This window comes from Aphelocoma coerulescens, chromosome 9, assembly GCF_041296385.1.
Source record: "Aphelocoma coerulescens isolate FSJ_1873_10779 chromosome 9, UR_Acoe_1.0, whole genome shotgun sequence".
NCBI classification, from domain to species: Eukaryota; Metazoa; Chordata; class Aves; order Passeriformes; family Corvidae; genus Aphelocoma; species Aphelocoma coerulescens.
Genome location: NC_091023.1, coordinates 4,765,741 through 4,780,963, shown reverse-complemented (window position 1 = coordinate 4,780,963; position 15,223 = coordinate 4,765,741). Strand labels below are relative to the sequence as shown.

Below are 15,223 nucleotides of genomic sequence, written 5' to 3'. Positions count from 1 at the left end.
ATTGTAGAATTTGGATAAGAAGTTTTTTGACCTTTATTTTAATCAAAACTTTTGATGAAAAGTTGGCTTCATTTTGACTTCTAGATTAAAAATGAGAATAGTGCTCATAAATGCATAACCTTGTGCAGTTTTTCCTACCAAGAAGTAGGCTGAAAGGTACAGAAAGGAGAACTCAAGTTTCACAGCTTAGGTTTTCAGTGAAAAACCTAAACCTCCCCAACACTGTAGGGGACACACCAGGAGAACAGGCATGGTTAAGAAGCTATTAACAGCCAGTTTAAAGCCAGTTTTGTCAGTGGATTCTTAATTACAGAGAGACAAACTACACCAAATAATCTAAGAGGTTGGATTTGTATCAGAAGGAATCCTGCATGAACCCTGAAGACAGCAGAAAGGAAATATGCAGCCCCAAAAGACTGACTGCAGATCCAGTTCCTTCCTACTCTGCTGATGAACCTTTTAAGACCAAAGAGAACCTTAGTAAAACCAGGGATAAATCTAATTGGTTTTTAAGCACATGAGCTGGCTAGGCTTTGCCCAGAGGTTGTTAATGAACAATCTGACCTGCTGAAAGCCAAAAGAGAGTTTATTGCTTAACCCTGTAACTGCAGTAATTGTAATTAAGTGGTAGCCTGGGAAAGTCTGTTCCCAGCAACCTGCTAAGGCAAAGCAGAAACTTAATGTTTAAGGTTGATTAACCTTGTCATAACTTTTGTCTTGCACTCAGAGTACAATTTTAACCAGCACTCAAGACATTTTGCCAGCTGAGGTTGATTAATGGCCCAGCACAATTGCTGTGCACAGTAGTGCATTCTGTACTGCAGTAGTGCTTATTTATGCTATGGAAGCACCTGGTGGCTCTGGTCAAGGTGAGACACTACACAAACTCACAGGTCTGACAAATGTCCAGTGTAAGACCCCCAGAGCAGGGGGCAGGAGTGTCTCCCTAGGCCACACAGAACATCTTGAGCAAGTATCCTAGGGACACAGCTGCCTATTCCAATCATCCCGTGCTGCACTTGCAATGGTGAGTCACAGACAGGCATGAGGATCCCCAGATGCCAGTTCCTATTATTGTTTCCTTATAAACAAATTTCTATCTAGAACACAGTAATCAACACAGGTACAAACAGCCCTGCACTGTACCTTTGCTTACATGGCTTCTTGAAATGTTTTGTTTAGTAGCTATGACTTGTCAGAATTTGCCACAGAGCATTTCTCAGCTACATGACTGCTCCTCAAGACAGGTGCTGGCCTCCACCAGATAAATACAGCTCCTTGCCTGACCTGGCACCAGGAATTACCAACCTCACCTCCTCTCAGTAACCAGGAACAAAAAGGAAAAACTCTTTAGTGTAAATTTAAGGTTAGTGCAGCACACTCACTTTTAGGGGTCACAGGGTACCAGAGAAGTACTCTCTTAAAATGAGAAGCAAACCCCAGGGTTGTAAGGGCTGGTGAGTTAGGAGTAGAAGTGTGTCCAGACAGTTCACTGGAGTTTGTTTTAAAAATTCTATGCTCTGAGGCTGCCTCTAGCAACTGGTTGTTTTACAGATGGCCCTTTGTGTCCCAGTCCTAAAGGGAAAAATATAAATTACACACAGTTCTGGCCACCCAGACCAAATTCAAGTATGGCTTGGATCCTGCTCTGCCACTTGGCATGATTCATCAAAAATGCTGCAGTTAATCCATTTTTGTCTTTGACAATGCATAACCAAACCAAACACACACATCCCAAAAACCAGATTATTCATCATGGCTACAAGTGAGGACAATTCCCCAAAGCTGCACAGGTACAAACCAATACAAGGGAACAAATTTTTTTGCACAGAAAATGTCAGTGTTCTTTGTGATCATCTCTATTAATCAGCATATGCATAAATGGGCTCTGGCTCCCTATCCTACACATGACAGAGAGGTTCACTTTCACACTAACCTGCACCATTGTCCCCTGGAAGTGTCCATTTGCATGTTTCATAAAAGCTGAATACAAGCAAATAGGAAATCAATTCACTCCAACTTTTCTGTTTAAGGAAAAAGGCAGCTAGTTGATCAGCTGGGGTACAAAAGAGTTAATTCAAAAAAATAAGGAAGAGATCAAAACATAAAAGGATAATCCTTTAAGATTATAAAGGTTTTGTGTAATGCTTAGTTTTAATCAATATATAGGACTAGACAAGGATCATCCTCACAAAGGAGGACATAAAAGGATTAGTGACTTCCATCCAGCACAAAACTGCTCACAGACATGGTTATTATAGTTTGGAATTGTTTCTTCTCCAAATAAGATTTTAAAATTCTAAAGAGATGATAAAGAGAGCTAGAGGTAGAAAGTGGGGTGGCTTTTATTTTTCCTGTTATTTTCAAGATGCAAAGTTAAAATGCAAGTCAAGAGATTTAAGAGCATTAGTGTAAAGCTATAGAAAGGGTAAGACCCCACAAAATTTACAAGACTGTTTCTTTTTCAGTTGTTCAACATAAATAACTGTATCATCCTTCATTAAGACAATTGCAAATATGTTTTCCTTTCAGGCTTGAATTCTTAGAGTCCACTTCTCAAGTTTACAACCAGGTTATGCCAGCTGGACTCCTTGAAATGAAAACTGAGATTCACATGATCCTACAGTTCTCTGAATTGGACTTGAAGGAGAAGGGATAAAAAATACACCTGAAGCAATGGTATTGTCCAACATACAGGCTGCACAGCAGTGAAGAAGTGATCAGAGACAGTAACAATCTCTGCTAGCTCCTCTTTCATCATCTCTTTCCCTTTGTGGAAAGTAAAACATCTTTCTTTATGCACAGCCGCTTCCCCAGACTTTCTTGTGTGCTGTAATCACTTCTCTTGTTCCAGTGTCTCATCTCCACATCTCCTTGCCTCTTTTTAGTACTTTGATCCTCTCCCCTTCATTCCCACTATCTTTCTGTTTCCTACCATCTCTGTTCCCAAGTTCCACCCCCAGATTCCAGCAGAAGGGTATAATTTCTCAGTTTCCTGTTCTTCTATTAGTTATGCCACTGGTGAATCATCCTAATTGCAAAGAAAAACATACTCCCCATCATTTGTGAATTTGGTTTACAAATCTGATTGAGTGATAGGAACAAATATTACATGGAATGAATATGTAGAAATTAGCTAGCCACTGTGAACAGCACTGAGGCTGCTCATACAGAGGTATCCGGTAGGAAATCATAGGGTACATATCCCCATGTGGTGTCTCATAGTGCCAGTCACAGCTCACAGCCAGAACGGGATCTGTTTCTTCAGACAGCTATTGAAATTGTCTGCTCTTCTATCAATGCAGATACAAGAGTCTCATAAGATCTGTGGGTGTTCAACAGAACAAAGAGAACTGCTGTATTCAAGTGAGGGGCTTGGCTAAAAAGAACAGCTCTCCCGTACACCAACTCATTTAAACAACTGTCAAAGACACAACACGTTAGATGATAAATACAGATGGACATTAGAAACTTGTCAAAGTCCCCAGTAAGCTGAGTAAGGTGGCACGAGTGGTTCAGATGTCAACATCAGAGCCAGGAGTCCCACATCCCACTGAGCAACCTCCACTCACTCTCTGGTAAAAAAGAAAAAATGCCATTTGCTCTTCCTTCCAGGGATATTGTTAATTAATTAATTCTTAATTAAGTTTGCAAAATACAAATATCCTCAATTGAAAGAAACTGTAAAAGTGAAATTATTGTTAGGAGGATAAGAACTCTTGCCTGGAGAAAACCTTTGGGTCTATTTTCTCATTAAGGCTAATGGAAATTAACAGCTTAATGCAAGCCAAGCTGAAAATAAGATAATTTACATTTGCATCTTAACTACATTTGGTTCATTACTTATTTAGGATCACTGATGCGTGTGGGAAGGTGAGCCTCAGAACTTCAAGCTGTGGTTTTTGAGTGGTCCTATATACACAAATACATCCCAGTAAAATCTATGCAATTGTTATGACAGTCCTCTCCTTCCAGCAAAACACACGGCAGCATGCAGAGCACGCTTTGCTAAAGGGACACACCAGCCTAGCAGAGAACACGAGACAGCAATCAGAAGAGGCAAAAAGACTACATCCAGAAAAGAAACCTGGAGACTGTTCACAAAGGACAAAGGGAGAGAGGCACATGTGGTGTTTACATTTAACTCCAGCCCAAAATTGCAACTCTGAGAGCTTTTGCTGCACCCTGGCCATGTCCAGGTATGTTTGAGACCCCAGTTTTCCTTGGACACCGACAGAATTTTCCTTCATTACATCCGATTTCCCGTTCAGTCTTGACAGACACAGAGCTGGCACCTCCTGCCTTGCGCTCCAGCCCTGGTGGGGAGGGTCTCCCTCACACACAGGGACACAGAAAGCAGTTGTACCAACACCTCTGAACAAAAGCAGAGGAGGAGGACCAGTTTTTGCAGTTTCACATGGAAGGAGCTATGTTACCTCATGGGAGCTGTTCCTGAGAGATGTCAAGTCCACTCCTCTTAGGGGATCAGCCACCTCACCCCACAAACAGGAGGGCCCAGCCTGTCATTTCCCACACCAAGTGGAGGAGATGAGACATGGGCAACCTTTCCACCCCAAATCTCAGGTAAGCATCCTATGCTAGAGTATTGTGGTGGTTTCTGTCTTGGCTTTTCCTAAAGCCCAAACAATATGTAATGGAAGAGCTTCAAGAGAGAGAAGTGAAACAGCCCATCCCAGGACACGGAGAGCCCCATGAGCCTTTCAACTCCCGCCCACAACATGAGAGCATGTGGCATGCAGGTACCTTTACTAGACAGGCAGATGGGTGACCACACCAGCAGCTCAAAGTCTGAGCTCCTCATGCCAGTCTGAGCTCTCTGTATTTAGCACGTGAAGTTACTCTTGCCTTTAGCTGACTTCCTTTGCACCATGGTCAGGGGCATTCCCTGGTTGTCCTGCCACAGCAATCAGACACAACTACACCAAGTAAAGTGGGGAAACCACCTTTAAATGTAAAGATACTTATTTCCCCTATGTTAAGATGTTGATTGTGTATGGTAAGACTAGGAGCAGCAAGTAAACTATGAAGTTTACAGGAACATTGTGCTAAACACAAGGAATAAACCAGAAATTTCAAGGGAAGCCTCCACAGATTCCCTCCCACAAATCACACACTTTGAGGGAGTTACTTACTTAGTGAAAACATATGGACAGGATTTGATTTTCAACCACTGACAGGGGCTTTTATTTTTCCTTCTAAAATGTAGAAATTCAAAGTATATTTTTTGGTTATCTGTAGCACACTTTCCATTCTATTTTAATTCCAAGGAAAGAGGGGCCAAAATTGTGCACAACAGGAATCATGAGAATTTAGAATAATGTGTGCCCTCTTTGCTTAATAACTTCTGAGGATATTCAAGAGTTAATGCCTTCTGCATTTTCAATTATGATAACAGCAAAAACTGAGTAAGTCAGAGCAGCATATATATTTTACTAAAGTATAATTCCAGGAAATTCACATTTTTGTAAGAGTGATTTACCACATCAACTTATGTCTTTACCCTTAATTAATCTGTCTGAGAAAGATGTCATCTGTTTTGATGAATGTGATAATCACCAGGTTTTGCAGGCTGTGATAGACTGATAATGGCAAAAAGAATTACTTGTGCTGCCTCACCCAAACACAGTCACCTGCTCTTTGTGAAGAAAATACACATCAAGCAAGCTGTGTATAAAACTGTGGAACAGAGACACTGCCAAGCACAAACTTCTTCCATGAACAATCTTCCAAACCCCCTGAGCTCCATGCTGGGTCACGATAACTTCTGGAGGCAGACCACAGGTGCTGTGGGATGGCAATTCCCTGACTCCCCAGGAGCTGGTGTCACTGGTCCTTAGAAAGCACAGAACAGTGTGAGAACAATTCCACAGGAGACCCTGATGGGACACAGAGCAGGCTGAAGCATGGGCTCTTCCCCTCCTCTCCATAAATCCACACCAATGTACCTGCAGCTTGGGAAAGCGTAAAGCCATTGGTCCCCCAGAGCTGCAGAGCCCATGGACGTGTTCCTGCAGCATTGCTGGGGCAGGTGGGCCCCTCCAGGAGCAAACACTCCCCCATGACACACTGCCATGGTCTCTTGATGTACTGCTTCTGGGGCTTGTCCTTCCCTCACCGCCCTCCTGCAACAGCAAACAGCTGCACAGCTCTAAGCAGAGTGAAATATCACCTCTCATCACGCTGACCTTTCAGTGCCTCCCCTCTTTCTTGCACTAAATCATGCTCTGCAATTTTGTCCAGATTCTTTTGGGAAGCATTTTTGTTTCTAAGCCAGTTCACAAGTTCACTTCCCACACTGGGACAGGGGCTCATATCCTGTGATGACACTGCCATGAAACAGAGAAAATTTCTAACACCTTCGTCCTTCTCTGTGCCCAAACAGGGGGAAAACACCAGCTGTATTGTGCAAACTGCCTTCCATGAAGGCATACTGGCTTCTGCCACTGGAAGGTTTGTCTCCTCTTTCCTTTCTGAGGAGTGCATAAGTTTGCACTATCCAGGTGAGGCTTCCTCTTGGAAGATAAGCCAAAGCTCTGTTCAGACAACTCTCCCTGCCTGCCTGTCTATACTGTTCTTCATCAGAAATGTGGTTTTATGAACTGCTGTGGTATGGGTAGGAGAATGTACATTCAAATGAGTATTACCCACTATCCTAGGTATGCAGAAGATGCACTTAACCACTATTATGATTTTTAAAATCATAAAGTCTAGGCATATTATGCCTAGAATCGGTCTCAAGGAAATATCTGGAGACAAGAAGAAATTTATCATACGAGATCACGTGTGCTAAAAAGTGTTATTTGTACAAAGCCACTCAGTTTGCACTCTGTATCGTAAACAATGATGAACAAAGAAACACCCAAAGGAAAGGCTACATAAATAAAAGGTTAGCATTTTATACAGATTTACTTACCAAGCTACAGATTCATTTTACATGTTAAAAAAACTGTTCTGCTATATATTAAAGAAACACAACACAACAACCATACCAACAAAAAAACCAAACCCCAATACTCTCCAAGGCCAAGGATTAGCTACCTTCCTACAATCACTCTCAAAGCCAGATCACAAGCTGGTTTGGAGAGAATTCTTTCCTGAAGAATCTGCTTAATTGTTAAGTTGCTGTTCGAAACAGCATCTGTAATTAAGAGCTGTGCTGAACTTGTTTCCGTGTAGTATCAGGTACAAATGCAGCTCTGCTGAACCCTCCAAGCAGAAAGGAGACTGCAGAGAATGGCAGGTGAGAGGAGGCAGGAGGCAGAAATCTGTGCACTGTGAGACCCACTGCACACTTACTGGGGAAAAGAGTGACAGCCAAGGATGGACAGAGCTGCCCCTCCAGCCAGCAGCAGTCCCTCCTCACTGCAGACAGAGTGCCTGCTGTGGGAAAGGACAGGCTGCAAAACTGCCTCTGCCTTTCCCTTCCATCACCACTGTAAGTGCCCCCAGCTGGGGCTGAGCCTCTTCACACTGTACTTCACCTCTCTGGCTGTAGCAACAGCCCAGGGAAATCTGATGAATTTTTCTCTTGGGTAGCGCCTCGTGCTCAGCCTGGAAAACACTGCACTGAATCCTGAACCAGCATTCAGCAGCAACTGAGCAACACCAACCCAGACAGCACAGGATACAGCCAGAGAGGCAGGCATTTGGAGCAATAAGCAGGTATTACACAGCCAGTTGCCTGAATTACAAGTGGCTGCACACACAGTTGCCTCAACCAACTGAGGACCATGGGAGAAACATCTCCTGCCCCAGAGGTGGTGAGGAGGCTCCTGAGGCTCCTCCTGGACAGCACAGAGCAGAGGCGCTTAAGAGAGAAGGTTCAATTACTTTAGAGATGGTGGGACTGTGCCAGTGTGCACAAGCCTGTTTGTTCTACAAGACTGGTCCAAAAGGTTTTTCTCTTTGGCAAAAACATGAAAAAAATTCAGAACAAGTGAAGAGACAAAGTCTGCAATAGCAAGTAGCATACTTTTTAGGAAGAGAACCACTGAAGATGCAAACAAGAAGAAGAGATCCCATTCTACAAAAGCACCTCAAAAAACAGTCCATAAGACACAGGAGTAGCCCCCTCCAATTCCCTGTATCTTATCACAAACCAAACGAAGCACTCAAAAATACAGAGGTGAAAGAAATGAAATCTCAGACAGATTTTTCCTACCTGGATCAGCACAAGTGGTCTGCTCAGCAAGGGGTGATGAGCCAAGGAGGAGGACAACAGGGCAGCATCCTCTTCATCACCAGGAATGGCCCCACAGCACTCAGCCTGCAGGGAGGAGACAGGCTCAGGGTCAAGCCAAGAAGTCAATTTATCAGGACAAGACCAGAATCAGCCAACTGTGAGCACAGGCAAGGAGCTGGGCTGGGACCTGAACTTAACTGCAGCTCCTGAGGCCCCCAGAGACTCAGCTCAGCTCAGTCCCACATCCCTCCCAGGCTGCAGCTGCCCTTTATCACACCTGGCCTTGATTAGAAGCAGCCAAAGCCTGGGGGTGGGGAGCAGATTGTGGCTTCTCCCAAACATTAGGACAGCCACAAAGAGAACATGGGGTCTGGTACAGAGCTCACTGAGGAAGACAAAAGGGGACACGTGCTGGTGGAAGTCAGAGAAACCAGCATGAAGTGTTTTGATCCTGAAAAGGAAGAGAATCAAACTCCTTCTTTCTTCCTATTCCCTTGGGAGCCAGCCTTCTAAGGAGAGATAATTAGAAAGTGAATTTTATCCACATAAACCTTTTTGCCTATTTTCTTTGACAGAAAACTGCCAGCAGGGACAGTGGTGGGGAGGTTTCGTTGTGCCTAGATGAGCACAGTCAGTCCTCGCACGTGCTGACAGCCCCTCAAGGTGTCTGCTGCAGACACAGTATTTCACCTAATCAGTACAGTCCTCTCCTGTCCCTCTTTCCCCTGCTAGGACTCCAAAGCCCCACAGGGATACTGCAAAGCAAAACCCACCCCATCCTCAGTCTGCTGCCAGCAGCAGCTCCACTTGGCAGGAGGCAGCGGCAGGGCAGGCTACAGCATCCCAGAAACAGCATTATGTGACACATCTATACCTCACTCAGTAATTAGTCTTATTTCATGTGAAGATTCTGCATGGTTTGTAAAGGATTCAGAAAAGGAACAGATGTTAAAAAAATGATCAGTTGTTAAGAGTCACACAGTTTGATCACAGCGTCAACAGGTAACAATCTGTAATGCATTTTTGTGATCATCTTATAATGTCTATAAACACATGCTAGTCATGTTATAAAAATATTAGACATTTCTTTCTCATTTATTAACTTATTATAAATGGAAATCCTCCATAAAAAAGAACTTTGTACTTATTCAAATCTGCAACCTTGATTTCCACTTTGCTTTTTTAACCACCACTTATTTTAGTAAAAGGGACATTAACTATTTTACTTCATTTCTTTTGCTCATTGAGTGTTCAGCTACATCCTTCTTTCTTCCTGCACAGCAGAGCAGAGAAGGATGTAACACAGCACATTAGAGATGGCACTTACTGAGGAAATTGTTCTTTCTCCCTGCTCTCTTTACAGAGAGAAAACAGCTGGTCCCAGAGGCCTTTGTTGGGAGACAGCTGGAAAAGGCAGGCAGGGAGCTGCAGGCAAGGGCAAGAATCTGCTGAAAAGGTAATAAAGTCCAAGGCTGTGCTTTGAAGGCTGCAAAATCTGCACTCAGTGGGGATTTAGGAGCTGGTGGTAGCAGCTGAAATCCTCAAAGTGAGTAGAGGCATGGGGAGCAGCAGATTAGCATTAGTGATCCTGGTGGCTTGTTGTGCCTCCAGAGCTTCCATATTTTCTGGAGGACTGGGTAGGCTGAAATCACTGCTATTCCATGAGACTGCACAAGGACCACTCAGTATTCCTGATGATATTCTGTGGTGAAATACCCTCCCTCATCCTCTTCACTTACTTTCTACCCTGCTAGCCTGGCACCTGATTAAACAATAATTTTCCTGCTAAGCCAAGAGTGGGTTGTCCCACCAAGGTGGCTTCCTTTGTTGCCATTAACAGTAGAAGGACTTGTACAATAGGATTCCTCTTCAGAGGGCCTAGATCTCACTGCTCCTGAGTGGAATTTTTGGACAATAGTTCTTTCAATCACTTTCATCCCAGCCTTTTTACACTCCCTCCCATCTGCCTTTTAAAAATCCAATAGTTCTGTGTTGCTGCCTTTGAACATTTCCTCCTAAGTACCTCAAACAAATCCAATGGTATAATGACCATTTTCTCTCAGATGAAAGCTCTATCTTTTGTCACTTAGTGTTCATTTCCAACCACTACAGCTTCTGATCTTATTGATTGCTTAAGAAAAAGCAGCAAGAAAAGAGTCCTGAAATAACCACCAGAAACCTTCATCCTTCCCCAGTCATTCTGTAATTCGCAATCTTAGTCAATAGTAGAGTCATTAAAACCCTCCCATGACGACTGTCCTTGACTCTTTATGAACTGCAGAAACACTGCATACTCTGATCTCCCTTGCCATCTTGCAGGTCTGTTACAGGCTCTCCTTATCTCCTTCCATCATTTTTATTCTTCTCCTCCAGTTCTCTTTATTAGAGCAGCTGAATCTGCCTAGTCTGCTTTTATTGCAGACCTACTCCCAGGCTCACACACTGCTATTGCTCCTCCTTTCCTACTGAAGCTTCCCTTTTCCACAGACTCTGGGTTGTGGCAGTAGGAGTGCAGGAGCACCTGCTGTGGGCAGTGTGGCTTCCACACGTGGGACTTTGTGCACACTGGCAAGTGCAGCTTTGCTGCGTTGGTTGCCCTCCAGTTCCAAACACTGAAATCACTGTTATGTGATCATAACAAAGCCTTTATCACTGTAAGAAGGAAATGGTTTTAACTGCTTTAAGAGGCGGTGTACAGCACACAGAAGTTTAATCATGCTCAGAAAGGCTGGCACCTCTACAGTGTGCTTACTCACACACAGCATCTAAGGGAATATGCTGGGACCTATTCTCGTATATGGCCAAAGGGAACTCTCCACGTGACAGAAACTACTTCAGGTGTATCAAGTCATTCATATCTGACATCTGATACCTATATGGATTTCAAGCAATTTCCTTCCAGCAAAAGAATCTCCAGTGATACCATGGAGACTGCTCAAAGAGTAAATTGCTTCTTCAGGTCATCAGCTTTTGGCTCACTGACCAATTTCTGGAAAGGTTGCATTGCTTTTTCTTGTGTTCAAAATACAACATAAGGAGAATACCAAACCTTGAATACATTTGCTCTTTGTGAGAATAATGTATGCAAATTTTTAATTTTAGGTTAATAATTACAATTCTTAATTATTTTCTAGTCTAGAAAATCAGACTTTATTTTCTTATCTTCAGAAATTAAGTTGAAATTGCTTTAATAATGAAATCCACATTTCATTTGTATTCTGTTTCTTCTGCACTCTCATTAGTGATTCACAATTTAAGAATCAGGAGTGATTAATGGCTCCCTACACCACATAATGCTGTTAAGGAACGATGCTGTAATTCAGACAGTTTAGAGGCTCCCCTCATTCCATGTCCCATGTGTTAACCTGCACTGACACGAATCTTCTTCATCCAAACTCAGGAGGCAGAAGGATGTGGTCCAAAAACCCCACTGGAAGTGATGTGAACTTACTAGAGGAAAAGCTCAGCAAATATCTTTAAACAAAAATGAAAAAGAAGAGCGAACATGGTGTTAGGATGTAATGGCAAGCTGGCAGACAGCACCTGAAGCTTTCATCTCGTTTTTTCATCTCTAGTTGAGCTCCTGTCTCTTTGCATGGTTTCTAACAGATCTAAACTGGAAGGGAGCAGGGAGTGCTGTGAAACACTAAGGACACAGCTGGGGAGCTCCTTATCTCTTAGACAGAGCAGTTGCCCATCTCAGCACAGCATCCTGCAGCAGGCAGGAAAGAGCCTCTCCCAGCAGAATCCGAGATGCTCAGAAGTAGCCACAATGAGCTTTGTTGGTTCTTCAAGGTTATTTTTGATGATGCCTTATTCAGTTGCCCTTTGACCAAATTATAACACCATGTCACGCAATTTACAGATGCAGGCCCTAAAATGGAGCATCAGCACATTCAAGTCTGTGCTGCTGAGGTCTCTGGGTTCCTCCAACACTGCAGAAAGTCATGCATATGTTCAGCTTTTCCTAGGGGAGTGGCCCTACTGCTGCAAAACCAGCTTTAAGCCCAAGCCCTCTGAACTTGCACAAGCAGGGCCTGTGGGTCTGAGTACTGAATCTACTGATCTGACAAATCTGATTTGACAAAATTTAATGATCTGACAAACCTGTGTGACAGACACTGACCACTGAATCCACCTAGGCAGTTTGGGTGAGGTGAGGGTGGCCCGGTCAGGGTCTGATTGTGTTGCAGTACTTTTATTAAAGCTTGGCCCTAAGGAAGGAAGGGCTAGGTTACTGTATACATATCCGTGCAGCCAAACACACTGCAGGTGTTAGTAGTTGCACTGAACACAGCTGTGTCTAAGCAGTTTGAGATTCCACAGCACTTGTTTTGCTTACCACATTCTTTATTTCTACCAAGTGTCATCCTAAGAAAACTTATCTCTTTGCTTTCCCACACCAGTAGAAGCACTCTCCTCTCTGCATAATACTCAGACTGTAAATAAACTTTCCATAAGCAAACAAGAGTTTTCCAGACATCCCTTCCTGTTAAGAGCCTGCCCACGTGGAGGGTGGAAGAAGGAAGGACAGAGCTAAATCCAGCGCTGCTTTGAAATATGCACTGAGGAAGCTAACCTTGATTTGCAAAATAGTGGTGGTGATAGCTGGTAAAAATTGGGAGTTGATATTTTCCTTGTTAAGGATTTGCAGAGCCAAGAAACACAAGCAGATTGGTAACAGTTGAGAATACTGATCACAGTGGGAGTATTGCCTCACTCTTTTGGCTCTTCAGGCAATGAGCAATGACTAGGTCCTTTGCTCAGGAGACATTTGGTTCAGTTTTTATTAATTTAATTTTCTGAAAACTAAGAAAAGGATTAATTCCTTATTTAGTTTTCAATTAGCTCCCATAGGAGTCGGCATTGCACTATTTTACTGGAGTAGGGAAGACAACTGTCTTCAAGATCTACTGTTGTGTATTGACTGGTGACTTAAAGTGTTCCATATCACCTCCCAAAAAAATGAAGAGAAATGGTGTGTTGAAGGATTGCCTTGGTGCCTCCTTAAAAGTGCAGCTAGGTAGGAGATGACAACTTGATTAGCATCCCCTGAGAGTCTGTGAATAGGCACACAGTTCCTCAGATGCGCTGGTGAGAGTGAGCCAGGTTTGAGTGTCATCACAGTGAGAAGCATCCTACCCTCATAATTCAAGTGGGTGAAGGGGATTCATTGAGATGATCGGCTCATTTACAGCATCTGCCTGTCCTCACTCCTCCCTTCCCATCACCGATAGCGCAGCCAAGAAGGTCTGCTGCTATCACTGAGGTGTTCTCCTGCACAACACGGGCCTTGGTGTTTGCTCCAGCCTTGTCTGGAGCAGTTCATACCTTGGACCACAACAGTTACTTTCAGTCTTCAAAGTGCCAGCAGTCAAGAGCCCAAGCACACTATTAAAGAGATTTATTTTCTGGGTATTAGTTATCACCACTGCTAAATAAATGTCAGTCATTTTTAACTTCAAAAAATTTTAGCATGTCCAGCTACACTCACTAAATTTGGGGTCCTCTCCTACATTTACTGTATGAAATTGAATCTGTTACCAAGACTGGATCCTCACCCAGCCACTCATAAAAGAACATCATGCTCCTTTTTCTCTTTTTACTTAAAACCTCAGTTTTCCAGAGCCACACTATAATGGCACAATTTCCAGTCCCTTCAGCGATGCTTTGGTGCTGTGTCTCCCCATTCCACCTGTCCCTGCCAGACCAAAGCCCTGCTCATTGCAGCTGCCCCTGTGGAAAAGGGGATGCAAATGCCACGGTGGTGAGCGGGAGGTGGCCCTGGCCTGAGAGGTGCATCGAGAAGTGAGGCATCCAGCACAGCCAGAGGAATCACTGTGATTCTGACCCACTCGGCAGAGGGCCCACATCTGTTGTTCCTCCCTCACTGCTACATCAGCCCAACATTTTGGATTTATCCCCAGTCCCAACTCGTCCAGGTGCAAGTCCTAAGGGCTGTCACAGCATGTCCTGTCCACACAGGCCCACAGCAGGCGGGCTCTGGAGGCTGTGCCTACAGCCAAACAAGGAACTCTTGGGACTTGAACAGGAAAAAAAACGTGTTCTTGGGAGTGGGATTCCCAGATGTTAAGCAGTTGTATTCAAGTTTTAAATTTGGGGGAAGAGGGAAACAAACAGAAAACCTCTGTTCATACTCAAATTGGTTGCTGCTTTGTTCCCAGGCAAAGAAATTAACGTTTTGTCTCTATCTCTTAAACCTGCAACAGAGATCTTGTCTTTTAATTATTTATAGCTTCTGAGCTGCTGTGACATCTGCAAACTTTGTTCAGTACCTTCAGGTTGTCTCTCAGGTCACTGAAAAAATATTCCAGGACCTCTCTACAAGCACGCACCAGCATGGTAATGACTTAGTTACTCTCAGAGTTCATCACCTATCAGCCAGAAGTAAAACTTAGTAGGAATGAAGGTCATCTTGTGTTGCTTCTCAAATATTCCAAGGTACCAAGCAAAAGTAGATTATACAAACAGTACTAATTTAATCAAATAAGTTTACAATGCTATCAAAAAGTTAGTGTGAGAGGATCCATTTTTCACAAGCCAATACGAAGTAGCATTAATTAAAGAATTTACCTTTTTTAACCATTTATTACAAGATTACTGTATTTGTCCATCTTTTGTTTTGTCTGAGTCAGATATCAATTTTTCATTTACCTGAATTTTATTTACATAGATCAATCCATTCTTGCTTCAAATTCTTAACAATATGCCCCCTTTAATGCCTTGAAACTCTCCCAGGGTTCTAGGAGTTTTGAAAAACAGAACCAACCAACCAAGCAAACAAAACAACCCACCAAAAAACTCCCAAACAAACAAAAACACAACACCCCCCCCACCCTGCCCCAGGACAGAAAAAAACCCCAAGCAAAACCCCCCATAACGTCTTTAGAGTCTTTAGTCAGCCCTCTTACAACTACAGGGTGCAAATTAATCTACATCTGCCTAACTGAAGACGTGTTAACTTCTGTACCTGAGCTTTAACACTCTCCTCATTGTGAG

The 15,223-nt window shown here is 43.3% G+C and overlaps 1 protein-coding gene across 17 annotated transcripts in view; it reads right to left on the bottom strand.

Moving 5' to 3' along the window:
• FAM168B (family with sequence similarity 168 member B) overlaps nt 1-15,223 on the bottom strand; it is a 528,280-nt gene that overhangs the window by 158,035 nt on the left and 355,022 nt on the right. For 16 of the 17 annotated variants that reach the window (XM_069024330.1, XM_069024319.1, XM_069024321.1 and 13 more), the window contains one exon: nt 8,183-8,287. The gene's annotated coding sequence lies outside the window, so the exon portion shown is untranslated. Of the gene's footprint in view, nt 1-8,182; nt 8,288-8,390; nt 8,407-15,223 lie in introns of those variants that run through there. The other variant, XM_069024335.1, reaches the window with a different exon arrangement.